Source organism: Petaurus breviceps, unplaced genomic scaffold (genome assembly GCF_028583685.1).
Source record: "Petaurus breviceps papuanus isolate PSGF00001 unplaced genomic scaffold, PetGlider_PUasm1.0 91133, whole genome shotgun sequence".
NCBI classification, from domain to species: Eukaryota; Metazoa; Chordata; class Mammalia; order Diprotodontia; family Petauridae; genus Petaurus; species Petaurus breviceps.
In genome coordinates, this window is record NW_027187419.1 from 38,338,207 (window position 1) to 38,360,281 (window position 22,075).

The 22,075-nt window shown below is 41.3% G+C and overlaps 1 pseudogene; it reads right to left on the reverse strand.

Moving 5' to 3' along the window:
* Positions 1 to 10,847: 10,847 nt before the first annotated feature.
* LOC138154952 (reticulon-3-like) lies at positions 10,848 to 19,696 on the reverse strand (annotated as a pseudogene).
* Between the last annotated feature and the right edge of the window lie 2,379 nt (positions 19,697 to 22,075).

Below are 22,075 nucleotides of genomic sequence, written 5' to 3' on the forward strand. Positions count from 1 at the left end.
TTTGGGTTTAAGGCACGGTCTTTAAGATAGAAATCTATCCTGTGAGCCCCAAGATATCTTGTGAGGTTTCAGTGATCAAAATTTGCATTTCTTTGGGCAAAGCAGCAGCAAGTAAGAGTATGATGCCCTATGTGGACAGAGGGAAGGGAAGTGAAAGAAGAAAGAGAGACAGAGAGCACCCAATTAGACAGTTCCAGTTGGGTATGTGATTAAGAGTTGTCCACACCCAGAATTTCACTAGACCCCAGTAACTCCCTAGGAATGCCAGAAAAGGTTACAAGGTATTTCCAATTCCCCAGGTCAGAATTCCTGAGAGGTCCATCCTAACCTTGTTTGGTGTGTGGAAAACCTTTGTCAAAATCCTATTGTTAAAAGAAATCCTGCTTCAGGTCTCACCCTGGTCAATGGGGCAAAATCAGGGAAGTGGGAGGGGAGAAATGCAAAGGTGTTTTATTAGCACAGCAAGGCAGTAAGCTGTTACTGTGATCTGGGGGAAACCCATTGTATTAACTTGAAAACCCATTGTTAACTTGAAAAATGATACCCAGAGAGTTGATGCCATTGATTAACTTTCCTGTGTGGGAAACCTTTGTCAAACTTCTATAAATAAAAAGTAAACTTTTCAGAGCCTGGGCAAAAGGGAGCCACACATCCTTTCCATCTCTCTTTTCTACCAAATGACTTAATAAACTTCTTTCTAAAACTTTCAGATTTGGGGGTCTATTTTCACAAATAACATTGACTAGGTTGCCCAGATAAACTGATGAAATATTGCCTTACCCTGTTTTTCCAGGCAAGTACAGTGTTACATTATTTTTTTATTTCTCCACCGAGATCAGAGCATTTCTATACCTCTGATCAATAAATCTGTTATTCTTAGGCACTCTGAGGATTATTGTAGCTAGGTAGTATTTCAGCTTGCCATGTCTTTTGAAGCTTAGCCAGATCTCAGCTGTCCATTCCCATATAATAATCCAGTTTCAGACTCTTAGCTCTTATGCAGTTTGAGCCATGGGCAGCAGGATAAAGAAAATTGAGGGAGAAAGTAGAGCTAGTACTTGAAGCCAGGAAAGAAGATCAGAAGAATGGGGTTTAAGGGGATAACAGGGACAGTAATAAAGCCAAGAGATGGTACAAAACGTATGGCTTGGGAAAGGAACTAAGGATGAGAAGTAGATATTGGAGACTAGAAGGGGAAGATATTGTTTGTTTTTTATTTTTGCTGATAAATGTATACTACTATTTTGTTTCCTGGGCTGTGTTATAGAATACATGGCCTAAGTAGATAATTGCTCTAGACAACCAGTATGAAACTTTATTAATGTTTTAGTAATAATATATTTTTATGATAATATATATTCTTTCTTGTGTCTGTTTCCTTTTGTTTCTTCTTTCACAACTGTGACTAATATGGAAATATTTTTACATGATAGCACATGTATGACGTATATGAAGTTGCCTACCATTTTCAAAAGACAGAGGGGAAGGGAGGGAGAAAAATTTGGAACTCAAAATCTTGTAAAAATGAATGCTAAAAATTTTCTTGATATGTAACTGGGGAAAAATAAAATAAAAAGAAATAGAAAGTTGTACATAATATATTTGAGGTTTTATGTGCAATCATTTTTTTTTATTATACTATGTCATGGAAATGCTTGTTCTATTCCATAAATTAAAAATTAAATAATTTTTTTTAAAAGGTGAGATTACTCCTGATGGGAGTGATAAGGTAAAGGGTCTGAGAGTTGGTGGTATTTTAGCTGGGCTTTGAAAGATGGGTAAGATTTTAACATTTAGGGATGATAATGCACTAAAAAAAGAGATAAATTTGAGAGAGACAGCCAAATGGATAGAGAGCTGGCTTGGTACCAAGACCTGGGTTTGAGTAGCACCTCTGAGATATACAGTCTATGGGCTAGTCTCTGGCCAAGTTGCTTAAACCCCTCAGTGCCCTAGGTAATGCTAGGTAAGGCTTAGACTCCAAGTTGAAGAGAAGGTGCTGATTGCATTCACAGAGGAAGTTTCCTCATCTACCAGGTTCCAGTATCACAGAAATCACAAGCTCAGTCCTTATCCCTTTATCTATTAGTTGAATATATTCAAATTTATCTTCCAACTTAAGGCTTACAACAACCCTGAAAGGGGCAGCCATTTATTATCCCTATTAAATGAATGAGGAAACATGCTCAGGATTGCGTAGGTACTAAGTGGCAGGGCTAGGGCTTGAACTTGGTCTCTTTAGGACTCTCTGCATGATACCATATAGCCTCTTAAGAATATATAGGGAATAGTTTGAGCAGAAGCTCAGAGGTAGGAAATGCACAATATGTTGGGGCAAGGGCAAATAGCCCAGTAGTGTTGGGATGGAGGATAAATGATGGAGACTAATAAATCAGGAAAATAAGTCTGGAGGAAGATCATGAAGGGCCTTGAATGCCAGCATAAGGAATTTGCCTTGAGAGACAATGTGGTGTAGGAGATAGAGAACTGGACTTAGAGCCAGGAGGGCCTCAGACACTGACTAGTCAGTTGTGGGATTCTGAGCTAGTCACTTAACTTCTCAGGGCCGCCATTTCCTCATTTGTAAAATGAAGGGTTGGGCTCAATAACCTTTAAAGTCTCTTTCTGCTCTAAATCTGTGATCCTATTAATTCATTCCACAGGCAACTGGGACAAGGCAGGGGTGGTGGTGGTAGAGATGACAACTACAGGGTTTTGAGCAAAGAAGTGACATGAACAGAACTTGTCTGTTTCAGTCTTGTCTGACTCTTTGTGACCCCTTTTGGGGCTTTCTTGGCAAAGATATTGGAGGGGTTTGTGATTTCCTTTTCCAGCTCATTTTACAGCTGAGGAAACTGAGGCAAACAGGGTTAAGTCACAAGTGTCTAAGGGCAAATTTGAACTCAGGAAGATGAGTCTTCCTGATTATAGGTATAGCATTCCATCCACTAGGTCACCTAGCTGCCCCATAAATAGAACTATAGATTGTAAAAAGTAGTTTAACAACAATAGGTAAGATGAATAGTGAAAGGGAAGAACTAGAGACAGAGCAGCTGGGAATTTAATGATCCCTGGCAAGAAGTAATGGTGACCTGAATATGGTGTCAGAAATGAAAATGGAAAGGAGAGAAAGTGTTTAAGATCTACTGGAATTAGAATTACAAGGACTTAGTGACTGGTAATATATGAGGCCCAAGGGAAAGTTAAGCACCAAAGATTACTTCTATTGGATAACCAGGAAAATGGTGGTAATTGACAGAAATAGAGACATCATAGCTGGTTGGAAGGAAAGATAGTTTCAGATTGAGATATTTTGAGTCTTAGGTACTGATGGGGAACCAGAGGAAGATGCCCAATTTCTCACTAAGAGAAATAAAACAGGTTTGTTTATTGTTTGGAGACACTAGCAAAATTAGTAAACATTTTGATCCATTTTGTTAGCTTGCTCCTTGCTTTTCACATTAGTGAGTGCTATGTATTAAAGAACATTGTTAATGAGAAAATTTGAGAGAGAAGTCCAAGAATAAGGATGCCTGTCCACCTTAGGAAGACATAAGAATAGGGAGGTTCTTTCACTTGTCTTTGCCACTGCTTTCATCAGAATTTGGAGCTTTAAGCATATGTGGCCTGCAGGAATTCCTTTACTCATTAATCTGTGTGTCTAGAAGTTCCTTTGGATTTTGTTTCTTCAGACTTTATTTATCTTTTTATATTTAAAAAAAGGTGTTTTTTATTTTTTGCTTTTTGGAGGGCAATTGGTGTTAAGTGACTTGTTCAAGGTCACATGGCTAGTAAGTGTTAAGTGTTTGAGGCTGGATTTGAACTCAGGTCCTTCTGACTCCAGGGCTGGTGCTCTATTCAATGTACCACCTAGCCACCATAAAAGGTCTTTTTAAAAAAAATATCAAGCATTTCATTTTTTCTCTTCCATCTCCTCCCACCATCCTTCCCCCACTGGGGGGAAGGAAGAAAAGAAAAGTAAAATTCTTAGAAGGGGGTACATATAATCAAAGAAAACAAGTTCCCAAACTATGTCCAAAAATCTGTATTTCATTCTTCACAGTTGTCCATAGCTTCTATCAGGAAATGGGTAGCATTCTTCATCATTGGTCTCTGGACTTGTGACTGATCATGGTAATTAATTATTCATGGAGTTTGTAAGCCTTACAAAATTATTTGGTTTTACAGTATTGATGCTATAGTATAAATTGTTCATTTGTTTCTGTTCACTTCACTCCATACCAGTTCAAACATATCTTCCCAGGTTTTCTCTGAAATTGCTTCTTCATTGCTTATAGCACAATCATATTCCCTTACATTCATATACCATAATTTGATCCCCCTTATCTAGTCAGCCCTGCTTGCTTTCTGTGAGAAACCTCATGATTCTCCCGAAGATATAGGTCTCTGATTTCTGAACTCCATTTTCTGACTTTGGCCACCCATCAAGTTTTCCCTGTCCTGCTCCTCTGACTCCATGATTGCTACACTAAGAATTTTTTTCTTTCCTGACACTGTGGCAGGATCTAAATAAGACAGAAAGGTTCCTCCCAGCATCTCTTAGGTGTTCAAAGGTTGATGCAAAATATTAGAGGTTCTCAGGAGACAGTTTCCATGTGGGCTAGGATGTTGAAGAGAATTCTGGTTTTATAAATGAGGGAGCTATTGGGGAGGAGGGTGGCAGGGCAGCTTGGAGCCAAGCCTTATATGATTGCTAACATATGTCTCTGGGGAGGCCACTGACCTGCTTAAACAATGAGTCCACAAGTATTGATTAAGTGCTTATGTGCCAGACATTGTGCCTTAGGAAAACAAAGAATAAATGAATTACTGTCCTGCAGGAGGGCATTCTAACAGGCATATAAATAGGTATATACAAGATACAGAGTAGATGGAAAATAACGTATCTGCAACTGGAGGACCTCCCATGGAAGGTTGAATTGGGGCAGAATGTTAAAGGACGCCAGGAAACTGAGAGGTGGCAGTGAGGAGGGAGAGTATTCTAGACATGGAGATAGTTCATGGGAGAGTATCATGTTTGAGAAATGCAAGTAGGCCAGTGTGTCTGGACTATAGAGTGCATGGAAGGGAGTGAGATGTTAGGACACAGTAAATGTAGGAAAGGGCTAGGTTGAGAAGAACTTTAAATGCTTGATTCTAGGAGTAGTAGAGAGCGACTATAGCTTAATGAGTAGGAGGTGGTAGTGACATGGGCTATGAAAATCACTTTGGCAGTTCTGTGGAGGAAGGATTGGAAACTTGAGGGAGAGAGGCCAGTTAAGACTGTGGCTTTAGTCCATGTGATGGACAATGAAAGCCTACACTGGGTGGTGGCTCTGTGAATGAAAAGAAGGAACAAATCCAAGAGATGTGGTGGAGAAAGAAACGACAAGATTGGTTTGATGAGATTGGATATGTGGGGTAAGTGAGAATAAGAAGTTATGGATGACACTGAAGTTGTGAGCCCAGATGACTGGAAGGATGGTGATACCCAAGATAGTAATAGAGAAGTTCAGGAAAGGGTGGGTTTGCAGAGAATAATGAGTTTTGGTTGAGTTTAAGATACCCTCAATACCTTGATTTCCCTGTCTATGGAATCTCCTTGTCTAAGGAGAAGTATATTTTCTCATAACCTTCTAAAGATGGGAAGGTGTTTCAGCTGAGGATACTGAAAAAGAAATTTGTGAAGCATATGTTTAATTATTACTAACAAAGGAGGTCTTACCAATGGAGAAGACATTCTTTTTTTTTGTTGCTTTTTTTTTTGAGGGGGGAAGGCAGGGCAATTGGGGTTAAGTGACTTGACCAAGGTCACACAGCTAGTTAAGTGTTAAGTGTCTGAGACCAGATTTGAACTCAGGTATTCATTACTCCAGGGATGGTGCTCTATTCACAGTGCTACCTAGCTGCCCCAAAGACATTCTTCAAAGAGGATATTCATCTATATTTCAGGAGGATTTCCATTTTTCCTGGGTTTATAGCACTACCAAGCTAAGAACTTTTAGAGATACTCAGTGGAAGGAATCAAGTCAACAAGCATTTAAGGACCTTCTATGTGCCAGGCACTGGGCTAAATATTAAGTATACCAAAAAAAAAAAAGTCAAAAACCAACAAGCTCACTGTCTAATGTAGGAGACAACATTAGAGCAATTGTGTATAAACAAGATATATACAGGGTAAATTGTAGATGATCTCAGAGGGAAGGCACTAATATTAAGGAATATGGGGGAAAGGCTTCTCCTAGAACATAAGACTTGAACTGATACTTGAAGAAAGCTAGGAAGAATCTAGGGAGTTGGAAGCTAGAAGGAATGAGGAGGGAGGGCATTCCAGACATGGGGGATAGCCATTGAAAATGCTTAGCTCCTTCTTTTCCTTCTTCTCCTCTTTCTCACCATCACCATAATCATCTTCTTCCTCCTCCTCCTCGTTCTCCTGGCTCTGATGCTTCAATCTCTCTCTACTCCACACCCCACCCCCTTTCCCTTGGAGCAGACCATCCTGGTGCCTCTTTTGTGAAACAGTGGCTAAGGAGACCCTTGGATTCTCCATGGCTGACAAAAAGCCAAAGAAAGAAGTCAAGACTGAAAATAACCACCACATTAATTTGAAGGTGGCAGGGCAAGATGGTTTGGTGTGCAATTTAAGATTAAGAGGCACACGCCACTTTGTAAACTAATGAAAGCTTATTGTGAACTACAGGGTTTGTCAAATGAAGCAGATCAGATTCTGATTTAATGGGCAACCAATCAATGAAACAGACACCTGTGCAGTTGGAAATGGAGGATGAAGATATAATTGATGTATTCCAGCAGCAGACAGGAGGCATTTATTAAAAAGAGAACATGCAACTCTACTCCAGAACTGTAATCCCAAGGAAAACAATACATTCACAATTTGAAAACCAAGATTTGATTCATCTACATCCTGACTACTGCAGTAAAATTTTCTCTTTGATTCCCTTCCCCTATTCCTTTATTGTGGATAAAGCAACTGTTGTATGTGCACAGGCATAATGTGTATTTTTTTTAACCAAATGACCAATGTTTTGATCAACATCAAATGGAGATGAGGAGGGGAAAAAACAAACTGGTTCTGTGAAAATATTCCTTTTTTCCATTTGTGGCATGCTCATTTAACTTTTATCTTTATATTCCAGTATGTTATTTTGCTCTCATTGTTTAACAACAACAACAAAACCCCCCCACAACAAAATCCTTGTACACCTTGTTTGATTGTATAATTTCAATGTTGTTTTTTTTTTATTGCTGTAAAACCAAGACGGATTTTGTAACTTTTTTTGTGTGTATAGCTGTTACATGTAGGGCAATCTCTATTCCTCAGTAGGGAAAGATCATTATAAAGAAATTGATTCTAGATAGTTTTCCCTTCTAGTCAAACATTTTGTTATTTAAATGAACTTGCTTAAAATTTTAAAAATGCTTCCTACCTGGAGGATGGGTGGGAAGAGAATATAGGGTTCAAGAAGACTGGAAATGTAGGAAGAGGCTGGAACTTTAAATAACCAAACAGAGGAGTTTATGTTTGAGCTCGAGCTCATAGACAATAGGAAACTGCTAGAATTGATTGAATAGGGGCTGCAACAGGGTAGGACATGATCAGAAGGAATGCTATACTAAGCATAAAGATACCAGGATTCTTCATGGTTCAAGTAACTATGTGACTTTGGGCAGGTTATAGCCTCTCTGGGACTCAGTAAAATCAAGGTACTGGGATGGATAATCTGTAGGGTTCTATTCCTTCCTCAAAGACAGTTATTGAAATTTGCTAAATTAGTGACTTGAGATGCCCCATCTCCATCCTTCCGAGAGATTCCAAACTGCCATTTCCCCTTTATACTCTAACTAGAGAAATCAAAAGTTACCCTCAATACTACCTGAGTCCTTCACTTCTTTCATTACCAAATTTCAATGTTTTTTTCCTCTCTCATAATTTCACCCAAGAATATGAGGGAAGGCAGGAGATGAAAGAGTGGCAACAGTCAAAGCATGGCTGATTTGGGGAACCTGAATGACTGAGATGATGATGGTTTCATCATCAGAAAAAGGGAAGTTTAGAGGAGAGATAGATTTTTTTGGAGAAGACAGCCAGAAGAACATGATGAGTTCTGTTTTGAGTATGCAGAGTAGGAGGTGCTAATGGAGATAGTGATGTCTCACAGGCAATTGACTATGTAATGCTAGAATTCTGGAGAAAAATCTATAGCTAAAAGAGACCCTAGAGATGAGCTAGCCAGGCCTCTCATTTTTATAGATGGGTAAACAGGCCCTGTCTTTAGTACACTGAAATAAAGTGACTTATTCCATTCCTTTACAAGAAGATTGCCTTATTTTACAGAAATTTGTTATCAATGATGTCTCTGAGAGAGAGAGTGTATGGTTATTAATTTTTTGTTGATTAGGATTTTCTTGGCAAAGATACTGTAATGGTTTGCCATTTCCTTCTCTAATTCATTTTACCAATGAGGAAACTGAGGCTCACAGGGCTAAGTGACTTACCCAGGTCACACAGCTAGTAAGGGTCTGAGGCTGGATTTGAATTCAGGTCCTCCTGACTGCAGGGCCAGCATTCTATCCACTCTGCCACCTACTCCTCTTGACCAGCATCATCATCTGGCGTTTTCTTTATAAAGCTTTTCTGTCCTGGGTTTACAACTCACTTAAATCAAACCCACATTTGGATGCTTAATCACCTTGTCCATTCAGGTGCCAAGAGCACTGGGTGGGTGGAATCCTGTGGCAAGAAGGAGATGAGATCACTTCATGCTGATAGCATCTGAATGAACACATTTTCATATCATGACTTCAAGGATCTGTAATTTCATCCATGTGGGTACTCCTACAAATGCCCCTCCATGCCTTCATGAGTTGTTATAGACAAAACAAAACAAAATAACAACAAAAACAAAAACCTCCTCAACCAGGGCTAGAAAAGACTCTATAAAGAGAACCCCAGATTTAATGTAGCTGGTCTAGAAGAGTTTCACTCTTCTAAGAACTCAGAAGTTCTTAATGACTCTCCAAACGTAGGCTGGAACTTGGATAAAAATTTTGCTGACATACAGGTCATTGTCAGGTCTATATTTTTCCATTTTCTGCCAGATTTGTCGTATCTGGCATTGCCTTTGGGAACCTAGTGTCACTTCAGTGTGGCGGCCAGACATGAGACTAAAGTGCCAGTTATTTGTAATGCACCTTGCTAAGCGCTGGAAATGCCAAGGTGAAAAAAACATAGTTCCTGCCCTCTGGGAACTGACTTGCTTAAGAATTCGGAATAACAAACCCAACCCATGGCTCTTTTTAGGGTCCTTTTTCCTATCTATACCTCCATCTAAGATCCATTAGTGATGGTCACTGACATTTTATTTATAGCCATTATGGAGTTGAGGAGTGATCTTGTGATTTCAGGGGAATGGGGAACTGTCTGGTGAGAAAACTCCCTCTTCTTAAGCAGATCAGCAACTTCTTTGCAATTTACAGCCTTAGTGAGTGACTAGTTGGCTAAGAGGTTAAGTGATTTGTCCAAGGTCCCACAGCCAGCAGTGTAGGAGATGGGACTTGAACTCATGTTATCCTGGTTCTGAGGTTGCTAGGTGGTGCAGTGATAGAGTGCTGGGTGCAGAGTCAGGAAGACCCAAGTTCAAATATAATCTTAGAGCCTTATTGGTTGTGTGACTCTGGGCAAGTCTTTTAGCTTCAGTCTTCCTGAGTTTCCTCAACTGAAAAATGGGAATCCATGCTCTATCCACTGCCCCACCCCCTTTATAAAATTTTAAGTCTTTAATGGTACTTGGTTGGTTATACATTTGTTTTTTTTTTTTTTGAGGGGCAATTGGGGTTGTGACTTGCCCAGGGTCACACAGCTAGTTTTTTGTATTAGGTGTCGGAGGCCAAATTTGAGCTCAGGTCCTCCTGACTCCAAGGCCAGTGCTATATTCACTGTGCCACCTAGCCGACACTTGGTTTTACATTTCACAATGCATTTCACAGACTTAGTTCAGGTACAGCTTAAAGAGCAATTGAATAAATCTTAATTTGTAATTCCTTGCATAACAGTATTTTATATTTCCAAAAATTTTTTTTCAGCATTAGATTCAGTCCATAAGCCCAAGTGCGTGATGAAATTAATTACAGTAAGTTTGAGCAATGAAGTGTATGTTGTGGACTTTCTATGGGCAGGGGGTTGTGTTTTATGTTGAAAATGGATGGTAGTCTTCCTAGAAACATAGTTTCTTTTTCTAGCATATGTGATTTACTCATAGAACCATCATCTCTTCAATATCAAGCACTGTGGGGCAACTGAAAGGTCTAAGCTTTGTGCAACATTCTCTCTCTCTCCATACACACACACACACACACACATACTGGCAATTAATAAAACAGTAAAATCACAATACAGCTAGACCCATAACAAGAAGGCAAGTTTTTTCCTTCTTGCTTTAGTGGTATGATTTCTTCTAAACATTTCATTCTATACAAACCATACACAGTGCACAAACTGTGAAAGGGTTCTCTAGTCAATTCTACCTACTATACAACTTTCTGAAATACAGCAATACTACCTCCAATGTACAGATCATTGTGTGGGAGCCAGTGCCTCACAAAGGATAAAGATGATTACCGCTGAAGTTCAGACATAGAAGTTTATGCTATTTAAGATGATGAAACACATGGCAGTAAAAACAAGTATTTTTCCTCAAACACTGCATTGCTAAAAAAAAAAAAATATCTGTGAGACTGTTCTACAATATCAGGGCTCCATTCTCCCCTGACCCTCCCCATGGAATTCACATGAAAATTCCGCCTTCTCCCCCCCCCCCCAATTCCTAATGGTGCTTATTGCTGATATTGCTCAGTTTGTATTTCAATCCAGGGATTTTTCTTGGATTTTAGCCACAGCATCTTTAACATTCTACCTCACAAGTCCTAGGTCTGGGTCTGATCCATCAGTCTGGGTCTGATGCCTTTCACAAATAACAGGAACAGTGAAGAGTGAAATCTGAGCCAGTATCAGTAGTATCAGGCCATTGAACAAGGCACCAAAATAGGTCAATATGCACATAAATACTGCAAACTTCAAAAAAATCAACGAAATCATCAGCTAAGAAGAGGCGCCTGAGTTTTTTGTGCAATTGACATGACCAAGAGCAGAATTGCTCTACTTCTGAACCTAGTCCTCAGATACTGCACCTTCAGAGTCCAGGTAGGCCCCTAAAGGGTTACCTTCATCAGATTTCGGGATTGCCTGAATCACTCCCTTGTATACCCTGAGGCCGGTAGTCACAGACAGCAGGGCCAAGGCTATTTACGCTGTCACACTCACAATTCTGAATACTGTCAACAAAGTTGCAGGAACTGGCTGACACCGGATAACACTTCTATCTTCTTAATGTCCCAACAATAAAGAAAGTCGAGAACATCGGAGGCCGAGGATCCTACGCGCTTGGGCGCGGCTGGGGTGGAGGAGGACGTGGCTGGGGTCGCAGGATCTGAGTGGGGGGTTCATGCTGACCTTTGGGTGGGGCGGGGGGAGGGGAAAGAGTCTGGTCTTCGTCTTGGAATATAGCTGCAGCGGCGGAATGCGGCGAGTACGGCGAGGACGAAGACACCAGGCTGGGCAGGAGGGACTGTCTCTCCGCGGCTTCGGGGGGCACCGAGATCAGGAGCTCGAGGAGGGGCAGAGGCACCAACTAGTTCTCGAAATCCCGGAGTGGGGCGGCAGCGTTGGCCGGTAGCGGCGCCACTGTCATTCTGGCGGCCTGCGTCCTTTCGAGCACCTCCGGCTTCTCCAGGAATTCTTCATATCGGCACTAAACTGATTCATACAATATCAGTGCCCATTAATCTATTAAATGATTTATGTCCTGCCCCTTCTCACATCTTCATTACCCCCCCTCCCCATTTACTTTCCGCTAGGCCTTTTTTGCTGTATTAGGTGCTTCTGACCCAAGGCTAAGCAATCTTCCCTCTCCCAAAGGAACCCTTTTTAAAACTTCCTTTCTGTCCCAACTACGCCTATTTTACAATTGACTCCTTCCTGACCTCTGTTCCAGTTCTGTCCACTCTTATCTTTCCTATCTATCCCACTAGCTTCTGTTCCTGGACTGCCACCTTTGTTTCTACCTGTGCTACCCATGCTCCTATCTGTCTGGTGTTTACCCACTGAGTTTTATAATTCTTAATATTCTTTTTCTGCTTGATCCTATGGGACTAGTGCCTTTAAGTCTGATGGCTGGAGCTCTTGCAATTGGGTTTATTTCTTTTAACTCAATGTGTTTTCCTCCGGCATTTCCCAGGGGTGGGGAGAGGGGGAATAGAAGAGGAAAATAGCAAATTGTTTCTCTTTTTCACCCCATATTTGTGTAGACAGTCTCCATTTTTGTGTATATTCTACCGTTACTTCTGCTGTATGGGGTCTCAGCCTCTGGCCTTTAGGCATTTATGCTTCACACCCCCTCCCCTCCGTCTATAATCCATTTTATGCATTTTTCCCCCCCGGAACCCACAGGTTCGTTAGAGGTGTTCTATGATGTGACTAGAGCAAATCTGGGCATTTTGATCCCACTTTAATTCATGGCATAACTCAGCTTTTACGAACCCAGGTTTCTGTGCCTCAGTTTCCTCTACCCCACACAGGCAACATCCTATAGCTTTTCTGGAGAGGGTTTGGAAAGGGATAGGACTATGAATGTCAATACAGGGCAAACACTTTATGGGAAAGGTAATGCTGATGGGCTTACTTCAGTAGGCTCCCCAATAGTCAGGGTAGAGGAGTGTAGGGGCTCTGGAGTGGAATGGGAGAGGTCAGCGTAAGTGAGGGTTGAAACCAGGCAGATAACAGAGGTCCTTAGGGCCCAGAGCCAGGAAGGCGAAAATAAAAGACAGAATTAACTCTAATTGGGAAAGGAGGTACAGATACGGGGGAGGGTTATGGAAGCGGAGAGGACTGGGGCTTCCGAGGGCCAGTTGGGCCCTAACCCAGCCCCTGAAGAACAGTCAGGGGGCGGGACAAAGCAAGGGGGCTGGGTCGGCTAACTTTAGGCTTGGGGTCGGGGCGGACCAAGCCGGCGGTGCATTTAAATGAAGCTCCGCCGCCACAGTTCTGTGAACTTTGCCGGCTTTCCGGCTCCTATTTCTTTTTCCACTTTAGAGTAGTGGCCGGTCCCCTTATCTGCGCACCATGCGGAGCTCTGTAGCTCCTGGCATCTGGTTCCTCCGAGCCTTCTCCAGGGACAGCTGGTGAGTGGGGCTTCTGGGGAGGAGGAGCGGACCGGTCCGCAGGCCCGGCAACTTGGAGTATGCAGACGTCCGGGCTCTCCCGCCTCTTCTCTGGCGTGACCTCCCCTGGCTCGAGAATCTCTGGAGATCCAGCCTTGCGTGGTCCTCGGACAGATGTCTGGGTTAGCTGTCTCAACAAGACTACGCGGCTCCTTCGGAGCCCGGGCATTGGAACTGCTGGGATGGGACGTGCTGGTGGTAGCGCGCTCTGGGAGCGGGTGGTGGAAACCCCCAGGTTGAGGGTGATGATAATCCAGGCACCCTTCTGCTTGATGATTTCCAAGCACCTAGGCTGCTGTCTCTAACTCACAACCTACTGGCAGGGAAACTCGGGCTGTAGTGGAAGTGCTTGAGATGGCTCGCTGGAGTTCTGCTTGGCCAGTTCTTTGAAGTCTCTCTCGGCTTCTGATTGAACAAAACTGTCGAATAGGGAAGGAGGGGGTAAGGCGGAGTTGGAGGGTCGATGCAGATGTGACATGAATTGACTCGGCCAGGAACCTATTGTCTATTGATTAGAAAGCAGGAACACCCCAGCAGAGCGCAGATTTATCACCCGCTTATGTATCTCCTGCTTCTCTGCGTGGCCCTCATCAACTAAATGCCATTCAATTTATTTGGTTCCTCTAGCCACGGAGGATTGGGGAATGGGAAGGACAAACTCATTTCTCTAAAAAAATCCATCAGCTACTTGATCGACCACTAGAAATCGGCGAAGCTACAGCAGCCGCAGCAACAGCAGTAGCTCACGTTTATATAGTGCTTTAAGGTTTACAGAGTGCTTTCCACAAAACGACTCTATAAAGGCGATAGTATATTATCCCTGTTTTACAGCTGAGGAAAGTGTTCAGAGAATGACTTGTTCAAGGTCATACAGGTAGCAAAGTTCTGAATTTTGACTCAGGACTCCTGACTTCAAAGTTCAGCAACTTTCTTTTGTTGTTCAATTTTAGTGGTGTCTGACTCTTCGTGACCCCACTGGGGATTTTCTTGGCAAAGGTACTGGAGCGGTTTACCATTTCTTTCTCCAGCTTATTTTATGGATGAGGAAACTGAGGCAAACAGGATTAAGTGACTTGGTCTGGGTCACACAACTAGTGTCTGAGGCCCGATTTGTACTCAGGCAGATGAATCTTCCTGTTTCCAGGGTGGACTCTATCGATAGCCCCGTAGCTGTTCAGCACCTTTCTACTACCTCACATTTGTATCTCTGGGAAGTAGTAGGCAAGATGATCAACCAGACTTTCCTGCCAACATATGCACATACTGCTCTTTCGAGGACCATCGTCTTCCAGTATTTCTCAGTCAGACCAACTGGATCCATCTTCACCTTAGGAAGCTCCTCCGCGTTAGCCAGTCTTCAGATGGTCAGAGTGAGCTGGTTAAATTTCACAGAAGGATTTAGCCTCACCAGGAGTCAGAGAGATAGTCAGAACTAGGGACTAGTGCCAGGCAAGGTAGGGAGCCACCTCTAGGGTAGACTATGGATGAATGTAAGTGTTTTATTTATCTTCTGAAGCCCTTAGGTATTTATTTCCTGATGTTAAGTCCTATTTGTTACAGGGAAAGCTCAAAGCCTCCAGTAGATGGATTCAGTTTTCAAGGTTTGCAAGGGTGAACAGATCTGGGAACAGTTCATAAGCATAGCTACAAAGGTAAAATAAATCCTAGATTCGGCTTTGGGGAAGGTTTACAAGTTAGAAAGAAGCAAATATAATTCTAGAATTAAATGTTATTTGAATTGAGGCCTGATTTTGATTAAACATATACCTATCCCCTTTGGAAACAGCAATCAACAGAGTTTGGTAACTTGGGTGTGGTGACCCTAGAAGTCTGGAATTACCATCTAGATCTTTACCTCTGGTTTGGTCCCTGAGATCTTTTGGAGGATAAAACCTGCAACCTCAAAAACACTATAGAGAAAGGTGAAATTTTGTTTGTTGTTTGGTTTGTTTTTTCATCACCTGAACCAGGATGGCCCAAAGGAACCCTGGCAGTATAATCTGCAGATCAGGAAAGCCACCTGCCCACACTGTTTCTGTGTGATTATTGGATGTGAATTGCAGGTTTTTCCACCTACTTCTATCCCTGAAAGGAGCCTGGGCACAATCTCTAAAAGGGGAATTGGGCCTTTGCTGGGTTTTGTGTGAACACAAATCTAGTGCAGCTTGGTTATTGGCAGATTAGATTATACCTCTCTGATCAACTCTGAAATCTAGTGCAGGGAGGCAGGACCTCCAAACCAATAGCAAAGTTATCCTTAAAAGTGAGTGAGTGTCCTGCTGGTTCTATGGCAGCTTAGCCCTTTTTTTCCTTCCTTGGTTTGGGTGGAATGCTGAAGAAGGAATTAATAGGAAAGCCTATACACTAGATTCACTTATCCTGATGGATACATCCAGACATTTGAAGGAACCTGCAGTGGAGAAGATTTATGGTAGAGGAAAAGGATTTCCCCATAAGATTCTTGAAGGTGGTTTTATAGGATCTCTGGAACTATCACAAATATTTAATGCCTCCTGTGACTATGGATAGGACAGAGATGGGACTGTGGGAGATGCAAGAGATAAACACAGTCTCTGTCATCTAGACACACCCCAAAAGATAAAAATATGAGCTAATTCTACATTGTGCCAAATAAGTGGTATCGTAAAAAACCCAAGTTTACATAAAGCTTTACAGTGATGGAATATTGTTCCCACCTTGTCCTTGCTGAAACATCATGACACTTTTGTGACAATGCAATGCATATTTTATTACTCCTAATTTAAAGAAATTGAGATTTAGCTACTGTAGCAACCAAATCCTTGCCGCAAAATCCAGAACTCTTTTGTATGATGCCCTCTCATAGTAAGAGTTATGGTGTATGAGCAAAATTATCAGCAGGAAAGAGGAAATGGGGACTGAAATGAGACAAGAGTCTCTGTGAGACCTTATTGCTAAACTTGCTTCTTTTCTTTGCATATAGTAAGGGAGTAATAAAAGTTTTTTTTAAATGAATTTGTACTCCAGTAGCCTTCCCTCTGCTAAACTGCCAAAGTGCTATCCCATATAATAAATAATATTTTAAAGAAAAAAATAGGGAATCAGCATTTAAACAATCTGAAGATATGTGAAATGTATTAGAAGACCTCCCAGCTCTGCAAAGGATCTGGGTTGGGGTAGAGCCTTATTATATCTCTTTGGAGTCAGTCCTGTTCTTTGTAGTTTTGCAGTATTCACTTTTCATTCTTTTTTAGCTCTTTCCATTTACATTTTTGTAGTTATCGTGTATATTGTTTTCTTGGCTCTGCTTACTTAACTTTGTGTGAGATCATGTAAATCTTTTCCTACTTCTCTGTATTTGCTCTTTGTTGTTTTCTTGCTGGGAGGATGGGGAGGGGGGTTGTATGCAGTGGAAAGGAGGGAATAAGCATATAACTCTTATTGAGGGCCCCACATTGTACTCACAACCCTGTGAGGTCTGTGCTATTATTATCATGCCATTTTACTGCTGAGTAAACTGAAACTGTGAGAAGTTAAAGGACTAGTCCAGGTGGGACAGCTAGGTGGCACAGTGAATAGAACATAGGCCTTGGAGTCAGGAGGACCTGGGTTCAAATCCAGTCTCAGACACTTGACACTTCTAGCTGTGTGACCTTGGGCAAATCACTTAACCCCTATTGCCTTGCCTTCCCCCTCCAAAAAAAAAAAAAAAGACTAGTCCAGGGTTACACCCTTCTGAGGCAAGATTCAAATTTAGTTCTTCCTAACCAAGTCCAAAACTATCCATTGTGCCATCTTGTTGCCTCTTAGCTGAGTATGCCCCCAAATAACTCCCAGAGGATATAGGGGCCAAGAAAACAGGTACCCCTGGCACCGCTTTACACATATTACCGCATTTGAACCTTACAGCAACCTTACCCTGTGAGATAGGTGTTGTTATTATCTCCATGTTACAGTTGAGGAAACTGAGACACACTAAGGCTGGTCACACTAGTAAGTGTTTGAAGTTGAATTTAAACTCAGGTTTTCCCAACTTCAGTCCCAGTATTCTATCCACTGTGCCACAACTTCCTCAAGCAGCATGGAATAATATTCCATTATTACATCATGTAACACAATTCATTTATCCATTCCCCCATCAATGACAATCTACTTCATTTTCAGTTCTTTCCTACCACAAAAATGCTGCTATAAATATTTTGGCTTGTATAGGGACTTTATTCTTAAACCTCTTTGAGGTATAAGCTAGTGGTACAATCTCTGGATCAAAGGATATGAACATTTTAGTTCCTTTATTTGCAAAATTCCAAATTGCTTTCTAAATGTTTGTATTGATTCACAGTTTCTTTCCCTGTACTTGTGTGCCTTTCTTCCCACGATCCCTCCCACATTGACTATTCCTGTCTTTTGTCATCTTTGCTAATTTTCTGGGTATGAAGTGAAGTCCCAGGGTGGCTTTGATGTGTATTTCTCTTATTGTTTGTGATTTGGAACATTCTTTCCAATGGTTGTTAATACTTTGCATTTCTTCTGAGAACTGTTTGTTCTTGTCTTCGGCCACTAATATCCTGGGGAAAAGTGTTTGGGCTTAGTTATAATCTATTGTCTATGTATCTTGGATATACAGCCCTTATTTGAGAAATGTGATATGAAGTCTTTTTTTTTTCCATTTGCTTCCCTTATCTTAGGTTTAAATTTTGTGTAGCAGCTTTTCAAGTTCATATAATCAGTGATCTATTTTATCTTTGTCAATTTGTTATTTATCTTGGCCTTTATCCTTTGTTTGGTTAAAAATGCTTGTCCTACCCATAGCTATTTGATCTGCTTCTCTTATAATTTTTTATGGCATAATTTTGGAAGTTAAGCTCAAATATCCATTTATAATTTATTTCGGAATATATTTTAAGTTATTGGTCGAAGCCTATTTTTTTCCAAAATTGCTTTCTACTTTTTTCAATAGTTTTTTTTAATCAAATAGTTCTTTTCTAAGTTATTAATATTCATTTGTTGCTCGGTTTATTAAACACGAGGTTATTGAATTCCATTGTTTCTCATTCTTTCTTGTTTAGACTGTTCCTTTATCCATGATTTTATTTTTAAGCCAATACCTATGTTTTTCATGATTGCTGCTTTATAGTATAGTTTGAAATCTGGAAGTGCCAGACCCTCTTTTTTCTTCCCCCTTTTCCTCCCAGGTAAACAACTCTATCAGGGGCACAGTCAGGGTTGCACTGAGAAGGGAAGGAAAATTCTTTGGAAGAGGGCTGAAGAGCTAAAGGGAAGGTTTGAGGTTAGAAGGAGGAAAGGTAAAGACAGGCTTGAGCCTAGCTACTCAGGGGATCAAATTTTCTAAGGCAGGAAGAAGATACAGAAGCACTGAAGTAAATGGAAATTCGAAGTCTCCAAGCAAAATATACATCATTTTGTCTCTCCCCTCCATTCCTATGTATCAACAGCAGCAACTTTGCCAGGGCTACCTGTTTTCTTGGCTCCTATGTCCTCTAGGAGTTCTTTGGAGGCATACCCAGCTAAAGGCAGCTAGGCGGCACAGTGGATGGTTTTGCACTTAGAGCCAGGAAGAACTAAGTTTGAATCTTGCCTCAGACAGGTCTAGTCCCTTAAGTTCTCATAACCTAAGTTTACTCATCAGTATAAATTTCATGATAAGAATAGCACCTACCTTATCCAATTTGTGGTAAGATAGCATATGTAAAACTCTTTGCAAATCTAGCTATTTAAATAAATACTAGGTATCTGTCTCATCTTCATTTTATTTGTTTGTTCATTAGGGGGGAGGTGCAGGAGGAGGAGGATGGGGGAAGTGTTAAAGAAATGCATATGTCCTTAGTTCCTGTCTTCCTAGTTACTTTCTAGTTGAGGAAGTTATATTTACATTTAAATAAGTGCTATACAAAAGAGAAGGTAGTAAGTAGCACCATGAAGTATAAGCTATGCTGGGAAATTCAGAGGAGGTAAAGACCACTTCTCTTGGCTGACTTTTGAGTTGGGTTATTAAGAATTAATAGAATTTGAGTAGATGGAAATGTGGTGTGAGAAATTGGAGGGGTGTGGGTTGCGAAAAGGTGCAAGAAAGTAACCATGCTGACCTAGGGAGTGGCATTCCCTAAGCCCCGGAGATTGCAAATACCAGGTGTGCTTAGGAAAAGGCTGGAAGTCGAGTTTCTGTGTAGTTTGTGGGTTAGTTTATGGAAGTGTTAGAAGTACAGCTGGAAAGAATGATTGGAATCTGATTGTGGAATGTCCTCCTATGCAGGAGTAATTAGAAGTAGTTAAGGTCAGAGTTAATATTCTTTCCCCTGTTATACTTTCCCTGGAGATGTGGAGATCATCTGCAGGTAAAAGATGCTCACCTGGGGCAGGTGGACAGTTTCTGATCATCCATGTTTTTGGTCTCCATGTTAGGTGGCATCTAGTCTCAGCTGTGAGAGCCCTAGTACCTAGACAGGGTAATTGGTGGCACCTCACTCATTATCTGGGAGGAACAGAAGACCTTGGCATTAATTAATACTGAGCCCCACACCACTATCTGGGGGTGAGCTGGTTGGAATGCCTCTGAAGATCTGTGTGGTTGATATTTGTGTGTCTCTTTGGCCTATGCCTTGCCCAATGTACCTCCATAGGGGATAGGCTATGAAGGTTTAGATAGGAGATGACTGGGAAGGAGAGAAAAAGAATTTCACTGAGTTCATCAGTAAAGGGAAGAGGGAAGAAGGTAAGATAGACATAACTGGAGGTTGGAAATGCCCATTTTAACTCTGTTCTTCAGAGAAGGTCAGGGTTGGGCAGTTGATGAATCTGTTTTCTGAAAGCTGGAATACAAATCTCATTTCTTCTTAGAGGACCCAGATAAGAGCCATACTGGTTTCCTCTCTGATTTCTGTGGTCATTTTGAAGATCACAGGAACATAGATTTAGGACTAGAAGGAATCCTTGATGTCATATGCTCTAACTCCTTCGTATTTCTGATGAGGAAACTGAGGCCCAGAGAGGTTAAGTGACTTGCCTTTGGTCACAGAGACAGCTAATGGTAGAGTTGGAATTTAAGCCTCAGTCCTTTGACCCTAAGTCTTACATTCTTTCCAGGATACAGCATTGCCTAATTGATAAGGCCTTTCTAGTGCTACTAAAAAAACTAAAAGATTTCCTTAGCCCAGGTGTTCCCACAATCATGGGGTCCTCTGAAGAGGAAGGAGAGGGTCTTCTTTTGGCTAGATTTCTACATGAAAAGATGGAAAGGCTGATGGGTTTATGGCTCATGGATATGACAGTGTCCCCAACACTCCAACTCTTGTGATTGCAGGAGGTAATTTCCATTAATTGCCTCCTGTACTTCCTCTCCTCTCCTCCCCCACTCCAGCTTCCTGTTTTCTAGTCTACTCAGCAAAAGAGATTCATATACATAAATGTCTGGGGCCTCACTGCTAGTTGTGGAAGCAGGGAGTGGGGACTGAACACGTGGTGTACCCTGTCCAGTCAAACTTTGTTCTATTGGCCCTACAGGAAAAGGGGTCTTTATTTGGTTGTGAAAGTTGACGGTTCTCTCTTTTGTGTTGAGAGTGGAGAGGGGATTCAGCAGAATCAGGCTAGCAGTGAAATTGCTGGAGACTGGAGTGGGCCTGGGGCGACAGGGAAGAAGGCACTGGGAACTGTTGTTATCTTCCTTTGACTTCTGCCTTTTTGTCTCATCCTGGAACAGAGTAGGTTCTTAATAAATGATAATGAATGGATGAATAAATCCATGTGTAAGTCTTCTTAGGACAGATAATGATTTTAATCTAATTCAACACTGAGCATGTACTGTGTGTGAGATGTCATGTTAAGAAGTGGGAGTAAAAGGCAAAAATGAAAGTCTTTGTGAGCTTGCTTTCTTCTAGGATGATGCTGATGGTGATGAAAACAATAAAAGTGATGATAATAACTATACATTTCTATTGTGCTTTGGGGGCAGCTAGATAGCTCAGTGGATATTGTGCTGAGACTGGAGTAAGGAAGACTCATCTTTGTGAGTTAAAATCTGACTTCAGATACTAGCTATGAGACCGTGGGTTGTTTGCCTCAGTTTCCTCATCTGTAAAAGAACTGGAAAAGGAAATGGCAAACCACTCCAGTATCTTTGCCAAGAAAACACCAAATAGGGTCACTAAGAATTGGACACGATCCAACAATAACAAATTGTGCTTTGACGTTAGCAAAATATTTTCTTTACAGCAGTACTATGAGGTATATAGTGAAGATCCATTTTCTAGATGAGGCCAGTGAGGCTGAGACTGTGACTTGGTGGAACTTGTTTAATATAACCCGAAACTAGGTTGCTAGTGCTTTTCCTTTTAAAACTAGTTTGTATTCATTTTATGTGTATTCTGTATATATTTGTACATGTATCCTCCATTACAATATCCTTTTTGAGGACTGGAACTGTTTCATTTCTGTCATTGTATCCCCAGCTCTTACCACAATGTCTGGCACATAGTTGGTTCTTAATAAATGCTTGTTGATTGATTGTTTGATTGTTGATTGACTGCCTTTTGAGTTGAGAGCTTTTCTATTCCCCCATGGTAGGAAGGTTTGAGTACAGTGTATGGGTTGGGATGGGAGAGGATGCTCCCAAAGGTTGGAGTTCAGAGGTTGGGTTTCCATAGAATTCTGAAAAGGATCATAAGAGGTCATCTTATCCTATATCCTGCCCTCAAGACACCTCCATTATCCCAGAGAGGTGAAAGTTTATCTTATTTTAAAGCCCTTCGGAAGGGACATTCCATCTGTGAATCTCTCATGA